The sequence below is a fragment of the Stomoxys calcitrans genome, chromosome 1 (assembly GCF_963082655.1).
Source record: "Stomoxys calcitrans chromosome 1, idStoCalc2.1, whole genome shotgun sequence".
NCBI lineage: Eukaryota > Metazoa > Arthropoda > Insecta > Diptera > Muscidae > Stomoxys > Stomoxys calcitrans.
Window position 1 is genome coordinate 118,612,755 of NC_081552.1, and position 21,619 is coordinate 118,634,373.

Here is a 21,619-nt window from a genome sequence, read left to right on the forward strand (position 1 = left end):
TAATGCATGAAAATCCTAACCTCAAAAAAATCACCCTTTACCATGCTACGAAAATGGTATATATGTCACTTGAATTACAGTATAACAATATAAACGCTTTTATTTGAATACAGTAAGATCTTTATCAGTCTATAAATTCGCTCAGATGGTTAAGCGTTATTTAAGTTTGGAAGTTAGATATTTTCCATTCTTAAAAGACTTTCATTGAGCCCGATACTAACATGGAGATTTTGGTAGTGGGAAGGCCTCCAAGGTGTTGGTTGGTGGGTTTAGAGGGTAGTGCTGGACCCCAGAAACCTGGTCCCGAAAGTGGGTATCAATTTCACCCAGTGACTTGAAAATATATATCAGATTCGTGTTCTACTCTAAAATACCTTTTATTTGAGCCCCATATTTCAATGGTCAGCAAATATGTCCCATTGGGAGTGTTATGGGGCGGGGTGGCCCTGTAAACACTTTTTCCCGAACGTTGATGTCGGATTCGTGCTCTACTCTCTACTCCCTTCCTTTGAGCCGTATATTGTCATGGCCGGTAAATATGTATGTCCGATTTAGGGGTGTGTTGGGGGATAGGGGGGTTCCCCAGATATATAGCCCTGAAAAAATATCAGCAAAATTCGATATGGTTTTTAAATACCATACATTTGAGCCCCTTATCGCAATAGTCAGCAAATATGACCCACCCCCTAGGTCCTAAAAACTATCAACATCGAGCTCTACTCCCTTTAAGTCCCAAATTGTCATGAGAGGGGGTGTTGTGCGGAAGGGGTGTACTCCCAGAAACTTGGTCCCGAAAGTTAGTATCAATTTCGTGCTCTATTACCCAATACCTTTCATTTGAGCCCCATAGTGCCGTGGTCGGTAAATATGTCCGATTTAGGTATGCTTTGGGGAGTGGGGTGGTCGCCCAAACACTTAGGGCTCTATAACGCGGCATGTAGTTGTCTTGTGACATGTCAAATTAAGCACATGTTGGGTTGTACATGTCGTGTGATACAAACGAACTTAACACATGGACATCACATTTCAAAACAGCACATGTAATTTTTTTCGATTACAGCGTGCTCTAACATAAAAAAATCAGCTGTTTTTGTTGTAACTCGAATGAAAGCAAGCCCAAATTAAATTGTTTTCACAATTTTATGATTTAACCAGCTTTCTCACAAATTTAACAACTATAACGCATAACAAGTAAAGAGACGTTGAGTTCGGCCGGGCCGAATCTTATATACGCTCCACCATCGCATTTGTCGAGTTCTTTCCCGACATCTCTTCTTAGGCAAAAAAAAAGGATAAAAGAAAAGATTTGCTCTGCTATTAGAGCGATATCAAGATATGGTCCGATACGGACCACATTTTAATTATATGTTGGAGACCTGTGTATAATGTCAGCCAATTCGAATAAGAATTGAGCCCATTGGGGCTCACGAAGTAAAATAGAGAGAACGATTTATATGGGATCTGTATCGGGTTATAGACCGATTCAGACCATAATAAACACGTTTGTTGATGGTCATGAGAGGATCCGTCGTACAAAATTTCAGGCAAATCGGAAAATATTTGCGACCCCCAGAGGCTCAAGAAGTCAAGATCCCAGATCTGTTTATAAGGCAGCTATATCAGGTTATGAAACGATTTGAACCTCATTTAACACAGTTGTTGAGAGTAAGAATAAAATACGTCATGCAAAATTTCAGCCAAATCAGATAGGAACTGCGCCCTCTAGAGGCTCAAGAAGTCAAGATCCCAGATCGGTGTATATGGCAGCTATATTAGGCTATTGACCGATTTAAACCTAATTTAGCAAAGTTGTTAAAAGTCATAGCGAAACACGTCGTGCAAAATTTCATTCCAATCGGATAAGAATTGCGACTTCTAGAGGCTCCAGAAGTCAAGACCCAAGATCGATTCATATGGCAGCTATATCAAAACATGGACCGATATGGCCCATTTACAATCCCAACCGACCTACACCAAAGAGAAGTATTTGTGCAAAATTTCAAGTGGCTACCTTTACTCCTTCGAAAGTTAGCGTGCTTTCGACAGACAGACGGACCGACATGGCTAGGTCGACATAAAATGTCACGACGATCAAGAATATATATACTTTATGGGGTCTCAGACGAATATTTCGAGTAGTTATAAACAGAATGACGAAATTAGTATACACCCATCCTATGGTGGAGGGTATAAAAAAATAGATTTCGCTCAAATTTTTAGGTTATGTCATACGAAAATAACATACACGTGTGATGGCAAAAATGATGAATCGTATGTAAATTGACAATTACATGTGAATGGAAAAAGTCACATGTCACAAGACATTTACATGCCGTGTAATAGCGCCTTTAGCCCTGAAGAAATATTGGTATAGTGCTCTATTCTGAAATATATTTTATTTGAACCCCTTATTGCCATTGGCTTAAGGGGGCCAAACACTTCGCACCAAAATTGGATATCAAATTCGAAAGACCTTTCATTTGAGCCCCATACATTGCTTTGGTTCGTATATTTGTCCTCAAGCAATTAACACTTTTGTTTAAAAGATTTTGTTAAGTTAAAACCATGTTTACTCGGTCTAATTTAGGTCCATATTTTTAAATTATATTAAAATCGTTCTGGGAGATTTTAATGCGAAGATAGGTAGGGAAGACATTTTTGGTCCAACAGTCGGAAAGTTTAGCCTCCACGAGATAACGTCCAATAATGGGTTGAGGCTGATAGATTTCGCCACCGCAAAAAACATGGTAGTAGTAGCACGAGATTACAAAATAACAAGTAAAAGCGTGCTAAGTTCGGCCGGGCCGAATCTTATATACCCTCCACCATGGATCGCATTTGTCGAGTTCTTTTCCCGGCATCTCTTCTTAGGCAAAAAAAAGGATATAAGAAAAGATTTGCTCTGCTATTAGAGCGAGACCTGGAGACCTGTGTAAAATGTCAGCCAATTCGAATAAGAATTGCGCTCTTTGTGAGCTCAAAAAGTAAAATAAAGAGATCGATTTATATGGGAGCTGTATCGGGCTATAGACCGATTCAGACCATAATAAACACGTATGTTGATGGTCATGAAAGAATCCGTCGTACAAAATTTCAGGCAAATCGGATAGAAATTGCGACCTCTAGAGGCTCAAGAAGTCAAGATCCCATATCGGTTTATATGGCAGCTATATCAGGTTATGAACCGACTTGTACTTTATTTGACACAGTTGTTGAAAGTAACAATCAAAAACGTCTTGCGAAATTTCAGCCAAATCGGATAGGAATTGCGCCCTCTAGAAGCTCAAGAAGTCAAATCCCCAGATCTGTTTATATGACAGCTATATCAGGTTATGAACCGATTTGAACCATACTTGGCACAGTTGTTGGATATCATAACGAAATACTTCGTGCAAAAATTCATTCAAATTGGATAAGAATTGCGCCCTCTAGAGGCTCAAGAAGTCAAGACCCAAGATCGGTTTATATGACAGCTATATAAGGTTATGGACCGATTTGAACCATACTTGGCACAGTTGTTGAATATCGTAACAAAACACGTCGTGCAAAATTTCATTCCAATCGGATAAGAATTGCGCACTCTAGAGGCTCAAGAAGTCAAGACCCAAGATCGGTTTATATGGCAGCTATATCAGGTTATGAACCGATTTGAACCATACTTTGCATAGTTGTTGGATATAATAACGAAACACGTCGTGCAAAATTTCATTCCAATCGGATAAGAATTGCCCACTCTAGAGGCTCAAGAAGTCAAGACCCAAGATCGGTTCATATGGCAGCTATATCAAAACATGGACCGATATGGCCCATTTACAATACCAAGCGACCTACACTAATAAGAAGTATTTGTGCAAAATTTCAAGCGGCTAGCTTTACTCCTTCGAAAGTTAGCGTGCTTTCGACAGACAGACGGACGGACGGACGGACGGACGGACAGACGGACGGACATGGCTAGATCGACATAAAATTTCACGACGATCAAGAATATATATACTTTATGGGGTCTCAGACGAATATTTCGAGTAGTTACAATCAGAATGACGAAATTAGTATACCCCCCATCTTATGGTGGAGGGTATAAAAATATTCACAAAGCTACATAGCTGTCAACCGATCAAAACACAAGGAACCAAATTGATCACGTTGTAATAGATGGAAGGCATTCATCCAGCGTGTTAGATGAACATGGCGAGGAAAGTACGATCTGACACTGCACGGAAACTAGACATTGAAAAGCTTCAAACACAACAGATGGCAGCGGCATACTCTACTCGACTGACCTAACTTCTTGATGAAAGCAATCCTTCTTCCGATGATGTAATGGCGCAGTGGCAAACTATTGCCCACTCCATGGAAAATGTCGCGAAATCAGTACTTGGGTACCGGAAGCCTCTTCCAAGAAACCCATGGTATGACCAAGAGTGTCGAGAAGTCACTGAAACCGAAAATGCGGCATGTAGAGCAACCCTGCAATCAGCAGCAACGCGCCAGCTGAAGGAGAGGTATCGGGAGAAAAGGAGAGAGAAGAAACGTCTATTCCGCAGAAAGAAAATGGAAAGACGTGAGTGTTAGCGAATTGAGATGTACAGGAGTCAGAATAAAGTCCGGAAATTCTACCAAAAAATTAAACATCAAACCGATGGCTTTGGTGCAGGCACATCCTCCTGCAGAGACAAAGAAGGATATCTGGTAACTGACACAGATAACATGCTGAGTATATGGAAATAACATTTTACCCAACTGCTAGAGTCCGATGTTGGCGGCGAAGAGTATACCGCAGAACCAATCAATGATGATGGTATAGAATGTTTACCTCCTAGTCAGGATGAGGTCCAGGTAGCAGTGACCCAACTAAAGAACAACAACTCAGCAGTAGCCGACGGGTTACCCGCTGAGCTATATAAGACCTCAGACGATACGCTGATAAGGCCTATGCATCACCTTATCTGCGCAATTTGGCTAGAAGAACACATACTGGATGATTGGAACCTCAGCATACTATTGTATATCCCGTACACAATAAAGGAGACAAGACGGAATATGCTAATTACAGAGGAATAAGTCTCCTCCCCATCGCATACAAGATACTCTCAAGCGTACTGTGTAAAAGATTAAAACCTTAAGTCAATGAGATAATTGGGCCCTATCAATGCGGTTTTAGACCTGGTAAATCCACCCTGGACCTGATATTCAAATTGTGCAACCGAATGGATAAAGAAAATGGAGGAAGTTGGGAACCACAACTTTGAGATAGTCAGTAACTTTATCTACCTCGGCGCCTACTTTGAACTAAGTAAGCAGTTTAGAAATAAGGCCACCTCTCAACGGACGAAATTACACTATACAAGACACTGATACTACACGTGTTGTTATATAATTCTGAAGCATGGGTACCTGTGAAAGCAGATGAGGCAGTGCTTGGAGTATTTGAGAGAAAGATTCTTCGTAAAATATATGGACAGTTTGCGTTAACGGAGAATATAGGCGACGTATGAACCACGAGCTGTATGACGACGATAGCATAGTTACACGCATCAAAATACAACTGCTGCGTTGGCTAGGTCATGTTGTCAGAATGGATAAAAGAGCTCTAGCAAAGAAAGGTCTACCCCGTATCTGAGACGCTTGTGTAATGTCAAAAGTAGACTTTTAAGAAATTAAGGAAATGTAATACTTCATTGAATTATGCCAATTACTCGAGAGCGAGCGCTCAGTACAACACTGAGAATATGAGATGTTATCCTGATCCCAGTAGCTTTTATTAGTTTGTGAATTCTAAGAGGAAGGTTCAGGAACTCCCTAGTTGCATGAAGCTTAATTGTAGGGAATGGACTGACGATTCGGATATATGCGATATGTTTGCAGACTTCTTCCAAAGTAGTTATACGAAATTGTCTTCCTGTTCCAAATATGCTTATGACATTAATAGGTTGAACTACAATATTTCCAACGGATTATTCTTACTGAGGATGAGGTAATTAAAGAGTTCCAAGACACCAGGGCCGGATGGTGTACCGGCGAATATTCTTTAATCTTGTGCCTATGAGTTATATAGACCACTTACGGCCATATTCAATAACGCATTATCTTCAGGATATTTTCCTCATTCCTGGAGGTCAAATTATATAATTGCATTACATTAAAATGGTAGCAAATGTATTATTGAAAATTATAGGGTACTACGAAATTTAGTGCAATACCAAAGCTGTTTGAACAGCTGGTTTCTCGTAGGGTATCCCATTTTGTCACATCAATTATTTCACCCTGCCAACTCGGCTTTGTTAAGGCGAGGTCGACTTTGACCAACCAATTAGAACTGACGTGTCATGCATATGATGGATTTGTAAGCAGATGTATTTTACACTGATTTTAGCAAGGCTTTCGATACTTTGGTGCATGATTTATAACTGTTTAAACTTGACATGATGAGTTTTCCATCTGTTCTTTTGAATTGGATAATATTCTTTCCAAGAATATTGCTGATTATTTGGTGTTCCACGGGGCAGTCATTTAGGTCCATTGCTGTTCGTTCTTTACTTGAATGATCTTCCATCATTTATTCAGTCTTCAAGGATTTTAATGTTCACAGATGATGTGAAGCTGTTTTGTAGTTTGGATTCTCCAGATCGGGCACTGTGCTTGCAGAGCGATCTGCACACACTGTTGGACTGGTACATCAATAAGGCAAAGTAGTTGTTGGGTTTTATCTAATGGTGGTCCAAGAAGTTTAATGATCCTTATGTTACCAAGCGTTTGTTTACAAGCTTAGTCCGGCCTACTCTTTCTATAAGTGCTACTTCAATAGGATTGAATCAGTCCAGGTACAATTTCTTCTTTTTGCGCTTAGGGACTTATCATGGAATTCGGCTGAATTTCTTCCCCCCTACGAGCTAATGGCGGAATTTATTGTGAAATTATTGCATGGTCTGATCGATTCCCAATTCTTAGCTATCGAATAAAATTTTAATATTCTTCTCCGAAATACTCGGCATTACATACCGAACAATCCGTTTCCGTCTTTGTGTGAAGTATATAACAAATTGTATAGTAGTATATCCTTCAACGATCCTGTTTCTGTAATAAAGAATTCTATCCTTCGTCTGTAGTTTGTCGTAGAAGTTGCCAGAGAAGGCTGTAAATCTTATTGTTCTTAAATTTGTATGTAACATCTAAATATGTATATTGGAATTTCTGTAGCTGGTATTACCCTAACCCTCCATAGTACTAACTATGGAGCCTACGCATCTCAACGAAATGGGAGGCGGCACCCTCGGTCGGCAGGGCGGGTGTGAGTGGCGTTGAAGAAAAAAAAAAAGAAAGGAGTTACTCTGTTTGGATCCTACTTCCAACAAAAATCTCATAGAAAATTGGAAATGATTTCTTCGAAATGGCAGCTATATCAAAACATGGACCGATATGGCCTATTTACAATCTCGACCGACCTAGTATTTGTGCAAAATTTTAAGCGGCTAGCTTTACTCCTTCGAAAGTTAGCGTGCTTTCGAAAGACAGACGGACGGACATGGCTAGATCGACTTAAAATGACATGACGATCAAGAATATATATACTTTATGGACACATATTTCGAAGTGTTACAGAATAATGAAATTGGTATACCCCCATCCTATGGTGGAGGGTATAAAAACGGGTGCAAGTTTCTAATATTTTGATACCCACTACTGTGGTACAAGGGAGAGAGATAGACCCATTAACAGGCACACCGACTGACTTTCAGATTCGATTTAGTTATGTCCATCTGCCTCTCCGCCCGTCTGTCTGTGCGTCTGTCTGATTGTTTTGAAACTAGAAAAACTCGGTTCAGATTTGGATATAACCCCATATATATATATATATATATATATATATATATATATATATATATATATATATATATATATACATATATATATATATATATATATATATATATATATATATATACATATATATATATATATATATATATATATATATATATATATATATACATATATATATATATATATATATATATATATATATATATATATATATATATATATCCGAGCCTTTGGAAGAGCATTTATCCATAGACCTTCTCAAAAGTTTGCACAACTTTTTCCTCTAAGACTCCTAATTAATGTACGGATTTTGGTGGAAATTCTACATAGAGACGAGATTTTTATAAAAATTTTACAAAACGAAAATTTCAATGCAATTTTTCTTAAAAACATTTCAAAGAAATTTTAAATATGTTCTTAAAAAACATAGAAAGAGAAAAGCAGTTGACAACCGATAGTGAGACATAGAGCAGCACTTGGAATGTAACTCATCAATTAAAATGTAAACATTTGTTTGTTAATTTCTTTGTGATTTATTTTCTTAATTGTTTTGTATTTTGTTAAGAAAACAGCCTGTGAAAACGGTTAGACGAAGTCAACCAAAATATCGGAAATAAATTGAAACAATACTCTAAAACACTTTGTTTTAACTGACCTGCAGCCGAAACTATTAAGTGTATAATCGTCATTTTTTAGAACAGCTAGAGTTTTACCATTATGGGGTGACGGAGTGAAAGGTAAGTGGAAAAGTGTGGCGGATTATGTGGTCGCAAATACTGAAGGGAATACCTTCGCGGCTATGGCAGGGTGAAACACCTTACCCCTCGTTCGCAAAGTATGTGTGTTGGCTTGATGTAGGTTTTAATCTGTGTTTTTCATTTTTAATTGTTGCAGTCCTTTAGGGCGAGAGAGATGGGATGAAACCACACCCAAGAGTGACCGTCTAGAGCTGGTTAGGTCTCCAAACAGTTTAGTGCCACCAAGGACTTATAACATGGTGGTGGGTATAAAAATCCATGGAGTTTGTTGCTGCCTATAAAAAAAAACCGTGCAAAGAACTTGACAAATGCGATCAATGGCGGTTGGTATGCAAGATTTGGCCCTACTGCACTTAACTCGTTTTCATTTGTTTTGACTTTAAGACGAAACTTTTTAAAATTGGTGCAAATCTGTTCTCTAACCTTCTTTTTCATTAAGATTTAACGAAAGTTAACTCAAAACTTATCTCATGTTAATTTAGTAATCTTAAAGTTTGTTTAGGTTCGCCTAAATAAACCGTCTCGTAAACCAACAGAATGTGTATTTTTAAGATTTTTATTTTGTCGGAGCCGAGCGGATTTTGAGATTGAAAACCACTCCGCTCCGGGTTAAAAAAAATTTGCTCCCTGTCCGCTCCGAATTCCTGGTGTCAATGACAGCTATATGTATAAAGGGTGATAGCTATGTCCTTTTCGGCAACACTGGTTTAAACAGCTCAGGCACGTTTCGTGTTTTGTTTCACTGTCAAAAATCTTCAGCTTGGTCTATAATTTAACCGATTTTGGAGTGAAGATCAACTAGAAGCATTGCAAGAGCTACCAATGCATACAGAAAAAGTCACAGTTTGGTGCGGTTTATGGGCTGGTGGCATCATTGGACCGTATTTCTTCAAAGATAATGCGAATCGTAACGTAACTGCGATTGGTCAGCGGTACCGTGAGATGATACGCAACTTTTTTTTGCCCAAAATGCAATAGCTTGACTTGCATGACATGTGGTTACACACTGTACGCGTAAAAATTGACTTATTGAGAGGCAAGTTTGGCGAACAGTTTATTTCATGTTCGGAACCGGTCAATTGGCCGCCTAGATCGTGCGATTTAACGTGCGATTTACAGACAAGCCCGCTTCAATTTACGCATTGGAAGACAATATTGAAGCATTTATTCGTGAGATATCGGCCGAAATGTTGGAAAGAGTGTGCCAAAATTAGACATGAAATAATCTTTAAACATTAAATTATATGGACCGTACTATCAATTCAAATAAAGATTTCATGGATTTTTCTGAATTTCAAGCGTTTTTTTTAAATTTTCCTATAGCTCTTAAAAAAATCACCCTATATATATGCTAACGGCACACCACCAGCCACCCAATTGTATCATTGCTCCCACTCTACAATTCGAATAAGCCGGTAGGAGCGTAAAACTCTCCCCTCGGTATTTGCACTGCTCTCATTCTTTGAATCGCAGATCATGGGCAGACAATGATGCAATTGGGTGGCTGTGTGATGAAACAACATACTGTTTTAAATTTCAGCGAAATCGGGTAATAAATAAAGCTTTTATGGGCTTCAGACCCTCTATCGACAGGTCGGTCTATATAGCAGCTATATCCAAATATTGCCTGATTTGGCCCGTTCAAGAAGCAGCTGGCAGCAAAAATAGGTATCTGGGCCAAATTTCAGCTCAATATCTGCTTGATTACAACAGACGGACAGGCACACGAACATGGTAAAATCGTCTTAGAAAAAACACGTAAAAGCGTGCTAAAACATTTTCTTAATATTTTATGACCACTTAGCGAAGAAAGCTGGATTTAATGATTTGACATAAAATCGCACCTGCTGTCAAAAGAAGTAGGATTATTGCCATAAATTTATTTTTTTTTTATATAGAAACCATCAAATGCATCAAGACATTCAAACGGATTGCAGAAATCTCAATCCTAACAATTTTGAGAAATTTTTGATAGATTTTTGTGATATAAAAATTTGCCGTCTTTCGACAAGCCAATTTTCGCCTCAAAACATGACGGGAAAATTGTTCTAATTGGTTTCAGTTGTCCACGTTACGCCAATTTTTTCAAAAGATAGTCTGAAAAACTTTTCCAAAGAATAATTGCAAATTTTGCCCATGAACACTTCTCAAAGGAACAAAGGCAAACTTCTCACATATCAGTGAGTACTATCCGATTCAACTTTTAGCTTAATGATAAGGGGCCTCCTTTTTATAGCCGAGTCCGAACGGCGTGCCGCAGTGCGACACGAGAAAAGTTTTTATATGGTTCTTAATTGTTATGGCCATGCTAACAACTTCTACACTTCGGTGGCCTCAAAAGAATAAGTGGTAATTTTTATATCCACCACTATAGGATGGGGGTATACAAACCTAGTCATTCCGTTTATAACACCTCGAAATATTGATCTGTGACCCCATAAAGTGTATATATTCTGGATCGGCTCGACATTCTGATTCGATCTAGCCATGTCCTTCTGTCGAAATCACGATAGAGGTCGAACGCGTAAAGCTAGCCGAAACTTTGCCCAGATACTTAATATCGATGTAGGTCGTTGGGGATTGCAAATGGGCCATATCAGTTCTGATTTGAATATAGCTCCCATATAAACCGATCTCCCAATTTGAATTCTGTACCAAATACGACCAAAACCAGTCTATAACCTGATATAGCCCCCATGTGAACCGGTCTCTTGATCATCCTTGTTCGGTTCCTAGAAGCTTAATTTTTGCTGGTTTGACAGAAGTTTACCAAACTAAAATTATGCCCTACAACTAAATTTATTTTGTATAAATTTTTAGCAGAATCCATGCTAGTGGGTTCCCACGATTGGGCCCGGCCGAACTTAGCACGCTTTTACTTTTTAATTATAAATGATTTGAATTATATCAACAATGAAATGAAAAAGCCCGAAATAATCACCCAGATTCATTTAATTTTTGAAATAATTATTTGAAATAAAACCATTTCGTTTTTTTCTTCTTGGAATTCCATTATTCACAATACAGTATTTATGATAATTGATACGGAGTTCATAGTGATTAAGGTATTCTAGTAGAATTTTTTTAGTTCTGTTGGCTTTGGCTGTTTGACCGTAGATTTGAGCACAGTGAAATTATTTAAAACATTTTAAAATATATTTGTTGAATTTTTTTGCACTGAAAAGATTTTGCGAATAATGATTTCCTTATGTGTTATGTACTAAAATCATTAATGAAAGTCAACGAGTCAAATTGCATGTTTAGAATAAGGTGGGTATTTAAATAGTTCGCCTTTCACAGTGAAAAATATTAATTTTCACTGTGAAACACGAACATAAAACCCACCTTAGGTAAGGAAATGTGTTATAATAATATTAGTCAGCAGACTTTTACATATGGGAGCAAGTTTTTTATTACACTTACGTTTGCCGCTGGGTTATTTGACATCAATTAATGGGCCAAATAAGAAAAATGTTTACAAATGTAATTTTTAGTTTTACTACCTTTTCTTATTTTTGCTCCAATAAATTGGGAAAACATTAGAATTTATAAAGACATGATGGATATTATAAGCATATACGACAATAGTTGGATGCAATTTTTGCTGGACATCTTTTCCTTTCCATCTTTTTCCAAAACCGGATTTTCGACGGATTTTAATTAAGTTCGATGTAGAAATAAGCGATATCATTTAAGCAGAATGTAGATGGTGCTTCGTAAATTTTTTTTTTTTAAATATGTAACGCTTATAGTTGCTTAAGTTTTTCAGTTTGTTTGCGTAAAATTTTATGGAAATAAAAGTCATTTAAAGCCAATAGACCGGATTGAACAATAACCTGTTGAAATCATTAAACTAGTATGAGAGAAAATTTCATCAAAGTACTGAAGCACTAAGGTATTGGCAAAGACAACCAAACTTTGAATGCTTTGAAATATTAGGATCGGTCTATAAATAGTGTGTTATCAATCAGTACAAAATTCAGCTCTGACTTTATGACCAAATGCCACTGCCGATAGGTCAGTTTCTGCACCCAATAGCGACCATAATTTTCAACAAAAAAAAAATATATATATAACGTATCTTTCCAATTTCGCAGTAACAGCAGAATTTTGGCAATTTTTCATTTTTATAAAATGTAGAGTGGGCCCCCCACAATAAAATCCTTGCTATGTCCCTCTATCAGATTTTAGACTGATTTGAATCGTACTTGGCACAGTTTTTGGAAGTTGTAACAGAACACCGCATGCAAAATTTCGGCTACATCGGACAAAAAACATTGCGGCTTGTAAGGGCTCAAGGAGAAAAACCGGAGATCAGTTTATATGGGAGCTATATCAGGTTACAGATCGATTCGGATCGTACTTGGCACAGTTGGCATCCAGGAGCTCTAGTAGTCGAATCGGCAGATAGCTTTATATGCGAGCTATATCAAGTTATAGACCGATTTGGACCATACTTGACACAGTAATCAAGAAATCAAATTTGAAGATCGGTTTATATGGGAGCTGTATCTAAATCTGAACCGATATGGCCCATTTGCAATCTCCAATGATCTTCAAGTCGAGACGATCAAGAATATATATACTTTATGGGGTCTTAGATAAATATTTCGAGATGTTACAAACGGAATGACTACACAATCATGGCATTGGAAGGTTCGTAAATATACGCTTTATGTGCATACGCCTTTTATAAAAACAACAAGTAAGAGCGTGCTAAGTTCGGCCGAATCTTATATACCCTCCACCATGGATCGCATTCGTCGAGTTCTATGCCCGGTATCTCTTTTTAGGCAAACAAATAATATTGAATAAGAACTGTTATGCTATTGGAGCTATATCAAGTTTTAGTCCGATTCAGACGATAAATGAATGCTAAACATTGTAGAAGTCATTGTGTAATATTTCTGTTAATTCGGATAAGAATTTCGCCTTGTAGGGACTTAAGAAGCAAAATCGGGAGATAGGTTTATATGGGAGCTGTATCAAGCTATTGATCGATTCAGACTATATTAGTTGTTATACAAAATTTCTGCCAAATCGGATGAGAATTGCGTCCTCTGGAGGCTCAAGAAGTCACAATCCCAGATCGGTTTATATGGCAGCTACACCAGGTTATGTTCCGATTTGCGCCATACTAAGCACGGTTATTGGAAGACATAACAAAACACCTCATGCAAAATTTCAGCCAAATCGGATGAGAATTGCGCTCTCTATTGGCTCAAGAAGTCAAGATCCCAGATCGGTTTATATGGCAATACCAGCAGCAATACCAGGTTATGTACCGATTTGAATCATACTTAACAGAGTTGTTGGAAGTGATACCAAAACATCACGTGCAAAATTATAGTCAAATCGGACGAGAATTGCGTCTTCTAGAGGCTCAGGGAGTCAAGACCCAAGATCGGTTTATATGGCAGCTATATCAAAACATGGACCGATTTGGCCCATTTACAATTACAAACGACCTACACTAATAAAAAGTATTCGTGCAAAATTTCAAGCGGGCAGCTTTACTCCTTCGAAAGTTAGCGTGCTTTCGACAGACAGACGGACGGACATGGCTAGATCGACTTTAAATGACATGACGATCAAGAATATATATACTTTATGGGTTCTCAGACGCATATTTCGGGGAGTTACAAACAGAATGACGAAATTAGTATACCCCCATCCTATGGTGGAGGGTCTTAATGACTGTGGCATTATAAACTTCATTCAATTTTAGTTCACACTTACTAACAGTTATTAAATTGTTCTTACTTCGGAGCATATTACTCAAGAATGAAATGGAAACTGTTAACGTTGGTTATATTGAACTAAAAATTCATTTTTATACCCTCCACAAGTTTAGTTGTATTGAACTAAAAGGTGCTAAAGTGCTTGCTTATTCCCAAGAAATTTGTTTAAGTAAAATGTCTAACACCACATTAGTAATAAACTTTTTCATCTATACTCATGATATGCTAGTTTTATTTTTACCAGATGACTTTTTTAACCCTTTAAGAATTTTAAATAACACTAGAGTAAAGATCATGAACTAACGTGTGTTATAAAATAAATAGGTATTTACAAAATCATTTTTCTAAGAGAAGATTCCACTCTTTCGACTAATTGTATTCTTCAAACCGTTTATTGTAGAAACGGTAAATTTTAGTGATTTATAGTTCGGCCGGCCGAACTAGATACTTGAACAGTGTGTACATTTAGAACCCCACCTGACAAACTTGATTAATTTATATATGTACAGTCGAAACCGCAAAAATTTAATACGCTCTTGTGAAAAATCCCGCTTATTCATTTCTGGTGTTATTCATTGCAATTGAATAATCGCTAAACTTATAGTACCGCTAAACTGAACAAGTTGTTAAGCCACAAATTCAGGTTTTATTTGAAACTTAAATCGCATAAGTGAGAAGTTATATATACAAGAGACTATTAATTTCTACCTCGAATAAAATCATCCTATTCTAATTGAATGGAGAGATGAAAATTTGGAAGAGAGAATTTCGAATTTTCGAAAAAAGTCCGTTTTACTTCAGCTGTTTTATTTTGACTAAACATTTGCCTAATATTTTTGGAAAAAAGAACATAAAATGTAATAATAAGCAAAAATAAGTTATAAAGGCTTTTACAAAAGTTTACAAACATGTTGCAAATTTGCAAGTTTTGCCCATGAACATTCCACTAAGCAACAGAGGCAAACTTCTCACATACCAATGAGTGCAGTCCGATTCAAGTTTGCGTTCAATGATGAGGGGCCTCTTTTTTATAGTCGAGTCCGAACGGCGAGCCACAGTGCGATACCTCTTTGGAAAGAAGTTTTACATAGCATAGTACCTCCCAAATGTTGCCAGCATTAGGAGGGGAAAACCACTGCTGAAAAATTTTTTTGATGGTCTCGCCAGGATTCGAACCCAGGCGTTCAACGTCATAGACGGACATGCTAACCTCTGCGCTTCGGTGGCCTCCTTACAAATATGTGAAGTATTGCTTTTGTAATGTTTGCTTTCCTTTTTATACCCTCCACCATATGATGGGGGTATACTAATTTCGTCATTCTAATTGTAACTACACGAAATATTCGTCTGAGACCCCATAAAGTATATATATTCTTGATCGTCGTGAAATTTTATGTCGATCTAGCCATGTCCGTCCGTCTGTCTGTCGAAAGCACGATAACTTCCGAAGGAGTAAAGTTAGCCGCTTGAAATTTTGCACAAATACTTCTTATTAGTGTAGGTCGGTTGGTATTGTAAATGGGCCATATCGGTCCATGTTTTGATATAGCTGCCATATAAACCGATCTTGGGTCTTGACTTCTTGAGCCTCTAGAGTGCGCAATTCTTATCCGATTGGGATGAAATTTTGCACGACGTGTTTTGCTATTATATCCAACAACTGTGCCAAGTATGGTTCAAATCAATTCATAACCTGATATAGCTGCCATATAAACCGATCTTGGGTCTTGACTTCTTGAGCCTCTAGAGTGCGCAATTCTTATTAAATTTAAATGAATTTTGGCACGTAGTACTTTGTTATGATATCCAACAACTGTGCCGAATATGGTTCAAATCGGTTCATAGCCTGATATAGCTGTCATATAAACAGATCTGGGGACTTGACTTCTTGAGCCTCTAGAGGTCGCAATTATTATCCGATTTGCCTGAAATTTTGTACGACGGACTCTCTCATGACGATGTGTTTATTATGGTCTGAATAGGTCTATAGGCAGATACAGCTCCCATATAAATCGATCTCTCTATTTTACTTCTTGAGCCCACAAAGTGCGCAATTCTTATTCGAATTGGCTGACATTTTACACAGGTCTCCAACATATAATTTAATTGTGGTCCAAACCGGACCATATCTTGATATCGCTCTAATAGCAGAGCAAATCTTTTCTTACATCCTTTTTATACCCTCCACCATAAGATGGGGGGTATACTAATTTCGACATTCTGTTTGTAACTACTCGAAATATTCGTCTGAGACCCCATAAAGTATATATATTCTTGATCGTTGCGACATTTTATGTTGATCTAGCCATATCCGTCCGTCCGTCCGTCTGTCGAAAGCACGCTAACTTCCGAAGGAGTAAAGCTAGCCGCTTGAAATTTTGCACAAATGTAAATATTGTAAATGGGCCATATCGGTCCATGTTTTGATATAGCTGCCATATAAACCGATCTTGGGTCTTGACTTCTTGAGCTTTTGCTATGATATCCAACAACTGCGCTAAGTATAGTTCAAATCGGTTCATAAGCTGATATAGCTGCCATATAAACCGATCTTGGGTCTTGACTTCTTGAGCCTCTAGCGTGCGCAATTCTTATCCGATTGGAATGAAATTTTGCACGACGTGTTTTGTTGTAATATCCAACAACTGTGTCAAGTATGGTTCAAATCGGTCTATAACCTGATATAGCTGCCATATAAACCGATCTTGGGTCTTGACTTCTTGAGCTTTTGCTATGATATCCAACAACTGCGCTAAGTATAGTTCAAATCGGTTCATAAGCTGATATAGCTGCCATATAAACCGATCTTGGGTCTTGACTTCTTGAGCCTCTAGCGTGCGCAATTCTTATCCGATTGGAATGAAATTTTGCACGAAGTATTTCGTTATGATATTCAACAACTGTGCCAAGTATGGTTGAAATCGGCCCATAACCTGATATAGCTGTCATATAAACAGATCTGGGGATTTGACTTCTTGAGCTTCTAGAGGGCGCAATTCCTATCCGATTTGGCTGAAATTTTTCATGACGTATTTTGTTTTTACTTTCAACAACTGTGTCAAATAAGGTTCAAATCGGTTCATAACCTGATATAGCTGCCATATAAACCGATCTGGGATCTTGACTTCTTGACCCCTAGAGGTCGCAATTATTATCCAATATGCCTGAAATTTTGTACGACGGATCCTCTCATGACCATCAACAAACGTGTTTATTATGGTCTGAATCGGTCTATAGGCCGATACAGATCCCATATAAATCGTTCTCTCTATTTTACTTCGTGAGCCCCAATGGGCGCAATTCTTATACGAATTGGCTGATATTTTACACAGGTCTCCAACATATAATTTAATTGTGGTCCGAACCGGACCATATCTTGATATCGTTTTACTAGCATAGCAACTCTTTTCTTATATCCTTTTTTGCCTAAGAAGAGATGCCGGGAAAAGAACTCGACAAATGCGATCCATGGTGGAGGGTATATAAGATTCGGCCCGGCCGAACTTAGCACGCTTTTACTTGTTGTATGTAATAGTGCACAATTATGGCCTACAGCTTGCCACGATATTTCTCTGTTGTGATAACAACTTTCCGTCTACATTTAACAATCGTTGGCTTAAAATGAGATGCTTCCAGAGTTGTCTGGTGGTAAGATAAATAGATTAAATGTGTCGTGTTGTCCTTGGTTGCATGCGGGGCACACATCCTGCACTTTGGCGTTTTCCCTTACCAAAAGGAGTTTAAGTGGCTGAATCTACCGTTTCGTTCTTGGGCAGAACTACCTTAGTGAGTAGCTTGGAGGTTTGCTTCAACTTTGTCGTCATGAATGATCTGCCATTAAGGAACAGGCGGAAGACTTCTTGCATATCAATGAATGCTGCCCGATTCTACTTTCAGCTCAATGACAAGGGATCTCCTTTTAGTATCCAACTCCGAAACGCGTGCCACTTAGCGGCATCTCTTTATACATAAGGGTCTAGTTGTATTGAACTAAAAGGTGCTAAAGTGCTTGCTTATTCCCAAGAAATTTGTTTAAGTAAAATGTCTAACACCACATTAGTAATAAACTTTTTCATCTATACTCATGATATGCTAGTTTTATTTTTACCAGATGACTTTTTTAACCCTTTAAGAATTTTAAATAACACTAGAGTAAAGATCATGAACTAACGTGTGTTATAAAATAAATAGGTATTTACAAAATCATTTTTCTAAGAGAAGATTCCACTCTTTCGACTAATTGTATTCTTCAAACCGTTTATTGTAGAAACGGTAAATTTTAGTGATTTATAGTTCGGCCGGCCGAACTAGATACTTGAACAGTGTGTACATTTAGAACCCCACCTGACAAACTTGATTAATTTATATATGTACAGTCGAAACCGCAAAAATTTAATACGCTCTTGTGAAAAATCCCGCTTATTCATTTCTGGTGTTATTCATTGCAATTGAATAATCGCTAAACTTATAGTACCGCTAAACTGAACAAGTTGTTAAGCCACAAATTCAGGTTTTATTTGAAACTTAAATCGCATAAGTGAGAAGTTATATATACAAGAGACTATTAATTTCTACCTCGAATAAAATCATCCTATTCTAATTGAATGGAGAGATGAAAATTTGGAAGAGAGAATTTCGAATTTTCGAAAAAAGTCCGTTTTACTTCAGCTGTTTTATTTTGACTAAACATTTGCCTAATATTTTTGGAAAAAAGAACATAAAATGTAATAATAAGCAAAAATAAGTTATAAAGGCTTTTACAAAAGTTTACAAACATGTTGCAAATTTGCAAGTTTTGCCCATGAACATTCCACTAAGCAACAGAGGCAAACTTCTCACATACCAATGAGTGCAGTCCGATTCAAGTTTGCGTTCAATGATGAGGGGCCTCTTTTTTATAGTCGAGTCCGAACGGCGAGCCACAGTGCGATACCTCTTTGGAAAGAAGTTTTACATAGCATAGTACCTCCCAAATGTTGCCAGCATTAGGAGGGGAAAACCACTGCTGAAAAATTTTTTTGATGGTCTCGCCAGGATTCGAACCCAGGCGTTCAACGTCATAGACGGACATGCTAACCTCTGCGCTTCGGTGGCCTCCTTACAAATATGTGAAGTATTGCTTTTGTAATGTTTGCTTTCCTTTTTATACCCTCCACCATATGATGGGGGTATACTAATTTCGTCATTCTAATTGTAACTACACGAAATATTCGTCTGAGACCCCATAAAGTATATATATTCTTGATCGTCGTGAAATTTTATGTCGATCTAGCCATGTCCGTCCGTCTGTCTGTCGAAAGCACGATAACTTCCGAAGGAGTAAAGTTAGCCGCTTGAAATTTTGCACAAATACTTCTTATTAGTGTAGGTCGGTTGGTATTGTAAATGGGCCATATCGGTCCATGTTTTGATATAGCTGCCATATAAACCGATCTTGGGTCTTGACTTCTTGAGCCTCTAGAGTGCGCAATTCTTATCCGATTGGGATGAAATTTTGCACGACGTGTTTTGCTATTATATCCAACAACTGTGCCAAGTATGGTTCAAATCAATTCATAACCTGATATAGCTGCCATATAAACCGATCTTGGGTCTTGACTTCTTGAGCCTCTAGAGTGCGCAATTCTTATTAAATTTAAATGAATTTTGGCACGTAGTACTTTGTTATGATATCCAACAACTGTGCCGAATATGGTTCAAATCGGTTCATAGCCTGATATAGCTGTCATATAAACAGATCTGGGGACTTGACTTCTTGAGCCTCTAGAGGTCGCAATTATTATCCGATTTGCCTGAAATTTTGTACGACGGACTCTCTCATGACGATGTGTTTATTATGGTCTGAATAGGTCTATAGGCAGATACAGCTCCCATATAAATCGATCTCTCTATTTTACTTCTTGAGCCCACAAAGTGCGCAATTCTTATTCGAATTGGCTGACATTTTACACAGGTCTCCAACATATAATTTAATTGTGGTCCAAACCGGACCATATCTTGATATCGCTCTAATAGCAGAGCAAATCTTTTCTTACATCCTTTTTATACCCTCCACCATAAGATGGGGGGTATACTAATTTCGACATTCTGTTTGTAACTACTCGAAATATTCGTCTGAGACCCCATAAAGTATATATATTCTTGATCGTTGCGACATTTTATGTTGATCTAGCCATATCCGTCCGTCCGTCCGTCTGTCGAAAGCACGCTAACTTCCGAAGGAGTAAAGCTAGCCGCTTGAAATTTTGCACAAATGTAAATATTGTAAATGGGCCATATCGGTCCATGTTTTGATATAGCTGCCATATAAACCGATCTTGGGTCTTGACTTCTTGAGCTTTTGCTATGATATCCAACAACTGCGCTAAGTATAGTTCAAATCGGTTCATAAGCTGATATAGCTGCCATATAAACCGATCTTGGGTCTTGACTTCTTGAGCCTCTAGCGTGCGCAATTCTTATCCGATTGGAATGAAATTTTGCACGACGTGTTTTGTTGTAATATCCAACAACTGTGTCAAGTATGGTTCAAATCGGTCTATAACCTGATATAGCTGCCATATAAACCGATCTTGGGTCTTGACTTCTTGAGCTTTTGCTATGATATCCAACAACTGCGCTAAGTATAGTTCAAATCGGTTCATAAGCTGATATAGCTGCCATATAAACCGATCTTGGGTCTTGACTTCTTGAGCCTCTAGCGTGCGCAATTCTTATCCGATTGGAATGAAATTTTGCACGAAGTATTTCGTTATGATATTCAACAACTGTGCCAAGTATGGTTGAAATCGTCCCATAACCTGATATAGCTGTCATATAAACAGATCTGGGGATTTGACTTCTTGAGCTTCTAGAGGGCGCAATTCCTATCCGATTTGGCTGAAATTTTTCATGACGTATTTTGTTTTTACTTTCAACAACTGTGTCAAATAAGGTTCAAATCGGTTCATAACCTGATATAGCTGCCATATAAACCGATCTGGGATCTTGACTTCTTGACCCCTAGAGGTCGCAATTATTATCCAATATGCCTGAAATTTTGTACGACGGATCCTCTCATGACCATCAACAAACGTGTTTATTATGGTCTGAATCGGTCTATAGGCCGATACAGATCCCATATAAATCGTTCTCTCTATTTTACTTCGTGAGCCCCAATGGGCGCAATTCTTATACGAATTGGCTGATATTTTACACAGGTCTCCAACATATAATTTAATTGTGGTCCGAACCGGACCATATCTTGATATCGTTTTACTAGCATAGCAACTCTTTTCTTATATCCTTTTTTGCCTAAGA

At 37.9% G+C, this 21,619-nt stretch overlaps 1 protein-coding gene across 1 annotated transcript in view; it reads left to right on the forward strand.

Annotated features, from left to right (window-relative positions):
* Positions 1-21,619, forward strand: part of LOC106095127 (organic cation transporter protein) — a 128,653-nt gene that overhangs the window by 20,246 nt on the left and 86,788 nt on the right. The gene's annotated exons all lie outside the window — the stretch shown is intronic.